Here is a 3,060-nt window from a genome sequence, read left to right as displayed (position 1 = left end):
GATACTCAAAGAAACGCCACTATTTCCTGTTTCCTGTAAATGTTTCTGGCCTAAATGTTTCACCGGGACCTGTTTTTGAATGATGATATTAAGGAAGTGATGCAATATAACCTGAGCTCACTGCTGCTTATTTTTTTTAAAGTGTTTGTTCTCTTAGTTATCAACATAGAAGTATGCCGTGCAGGCATTCACTGCATCAAACGACCAGGATCCTCCAGCAACTTGCATGTGGCTTGCAATTGCAGGATACAACCATTAAAAAATGTCATGTATTTGATAAGATTACATTCATACAAAAATAAAGAATAATAAATATCGCGCTCACTTATCAAATTCAGTCGATCTTGCCATGTGAGGTCAAGTATATTGAATACGAATATCACTGTACGTTAATTGGTACACGTGACAATAAAATAACTTTGAAATCTTTGATTCTATTTTCCATGCCCACAAGATCCATATTTGACTTCCACCAGGAAGGTGATTAAAAGATAGCCCAGATCAGAGAGAAATTAGTTAATTTTCTATGTACATGAAAAGTCAAAGTGGACTTCAGTGATAAAAGATCAAGGGAGGTGGACCACAGTGGGTAGATATAAATTCAATGCCTATTAGGACGTGTCAGACCACCAGTGCCTGCTCGCGATACAAGAGTGAGCTGCTGGGACAATCCTGAGATCGACTTATTCACATGCACACAGACGATGTGGGAATACACCGCCACATGGACTCAGGCCTCTCGTCACTATTGTCTTTCACTATAAATGAAACTTATCTCGCGAGCTCACTCCACCGCGATTGTGTCGGTGTAATCATTGTTGACCTTGCATCGTCCCCCACGCCACAATGCTGGAGAATGCGGGCATGACTAAACTGGCCACTCGCCTATGTACAAGTCTTCACATTCCGCTTGCAAGCGTCTTTGAAGTGGAGGGCAGGCCGTCCAATGCGCTGAGAGCCAGTTGCAAGCTGGCCGTACAAGATGTCCTTTGCCATGCGGCCATCCGCCATTCGGCGAACATGGCCAAGCCATTGAAGACATCGCTGACTCAGCAGAAAACATGCTGGGGATTCCAGCACACTCCAGGACGTTGCTGTCAAGGATGCGATCCTGCCAGGAGATACTGAAAATCCGTTTGAGGCATCGCATATGAAAATGTTTAGATGGCGCTCCTGACGATGTATGTAGTCCATGTCTCGCTGTCGTACAGGAGGCTGCTGAGGACGCATGCCTGGTGCACACGTATTTTGGTGTTTTCATTAGGAGCTTGTTTTTCCACACCCTCTTAGCCAGCCTGAACATGGTGGCTGCCGCTTTACCGACTCGCCTAGTGATTTCAGTGTCCAGAGGCAGGTTGGTGGAGATTGTAGATCTGAGGTGGGTGAAATCCTCAAGCACTTCCAGCGTGTGGTCACAGGTTTTAATGCAAGCTGCGTGGCTGGTGTCCTGCGCACGACATTGGTCTTTTTCAGGCTGTTTGAGAGTCCAAACTCTCTGCAGGCGTGGGCAAAGTTGTCAATGAGCCACTGCAGACTCTCCTCTGTGTTGGATGTAAGTGCTGCATCATCGGCAAAGAGCATTTCTCTGATGAGGACCTCCTTCACCATTGTTTTAGCACGCAGGCGAGCCAGGTTGAAGAGCTTTTTCCCCTAATCTGGTGTGTAGCTAGAAACCATCCGGGGATGACTCGAAGGCGTAGGACAGCAGCAGGGAGAAGAATATCCCGGTGTCCAAATGGTTGTTTTGTGATGCGTCTAGTTGTGGTTGCATGGTAGCGCTGCAGTGTGGGAGCATAGTGCTAGTGCTTGTCAGTGCTTGTCAGTGCTGTCACTTCTCACTTTCAGCTCCACCACTGGCAAGCAGCAATGGGAAAATCAAGGACCATTCACACCTAAAAGGACACAAATACTGGAGCAACTCAGCAGGTCAGCAACATCTCTGGAGAACATGGGTAGCTGTCATCTCAGGTCTAGATCCTTCTTCAGACTGATTGTAGGGAGGAGAAGAAAGCTGGAAAAAGGGCGAGGCAGGGGAAAGCGTGGCAGGTAATAGGTCAACACGGTGGTGGGGGGCGGAGGGGGTTGACAGGCAGATGGTTGGAGCAAACGCCAGAGTTTAGAACTAGGTGTAAGACAGATTTGAAAAGTTGTGGATTGTGAAGTCAGAGGGAGGAAAGAAGCAGTGTCAGGGTGAAGGGGATAAATAGGTGGGAGTCCAGGTGGAGCATGGAGGAGGGTCCCACCTGGACTCCCACCTGGACTCCTACCTGGACTCCCACCTATTCATCCCCTCCACTCCACCCCACTACTTTCCCCCCTCTTAATTCCACAACTCTTAAACCTGTATCACACCTACTGTCCTTATCTCTAGTTTTTGTTTCAACTATCTGCTTCTCAAAGACCCCCCCCCCCCCCCCTCATACAGCATGAAAACAGGCCCTCCAGCCCAACTTGCCCATACCGGCCAACATGTCCCATCTACACCATTCCCTCCTGCCCACATTTAGCCCATATCCCTCTAAACCTGTCCTATCCATCTACCTGTCTAAATGTTTCTTAAACTTTACGATAGCACATGCCTCAAATACCTCCTCCAGCAGCTCGTTCCATACACCCATCACCTACCATGCTCTCCAGAGATGCTGCCTGACCGGCTGATATACTCCAGCACTTTACATCCTTTTGTGTGTTAACCAGCATCTGCAGTTCTTCGTTTCTACCATTCACATCCAGTTATTCTTCCTATTCCCCTCTCCCATTGGACAGCAGATGCAAAAGCATGAAAGCGCCTAGTGTCAGATTCAGAAATAGCTTCTTGCCCATTGTTATCATATAACTGAATGGTCCTTTCATTAGCTAAGGATGTAGTCCCGATTTCCCAACCAACCTCATTGCAGGCCTTGCACCTTTTTATCTGCACATTCTCTGCAGGTGGAATGCAGAGTGCACAATATTCTGCACTCCGGTATTTTTATCTTTGTACCTGTGCGTGGCTTGATTGCACTCATGTGTAGTACGATTTGACTGGATGGATAGCATGCAAACAAAGTTTTCACTGTA

Source organism: Rhinoraja longicauda, chromosome 1 (assembly GCF_053455715.1).
Source record: "Rhinoraja longicauda isolate Sanriku21f chromosome 1, sRhiLon1.1, whole genome shotgun sequence".
NCBI lineage: Eukaryota > Metazoa > Chordata > Chondrichthyes > Rajiformes > Arhynchobatidae > Rhinoraja > Rhinoraja longicauda.
This window is presented reverse-complemented; position numbering follows the sequence as displayed.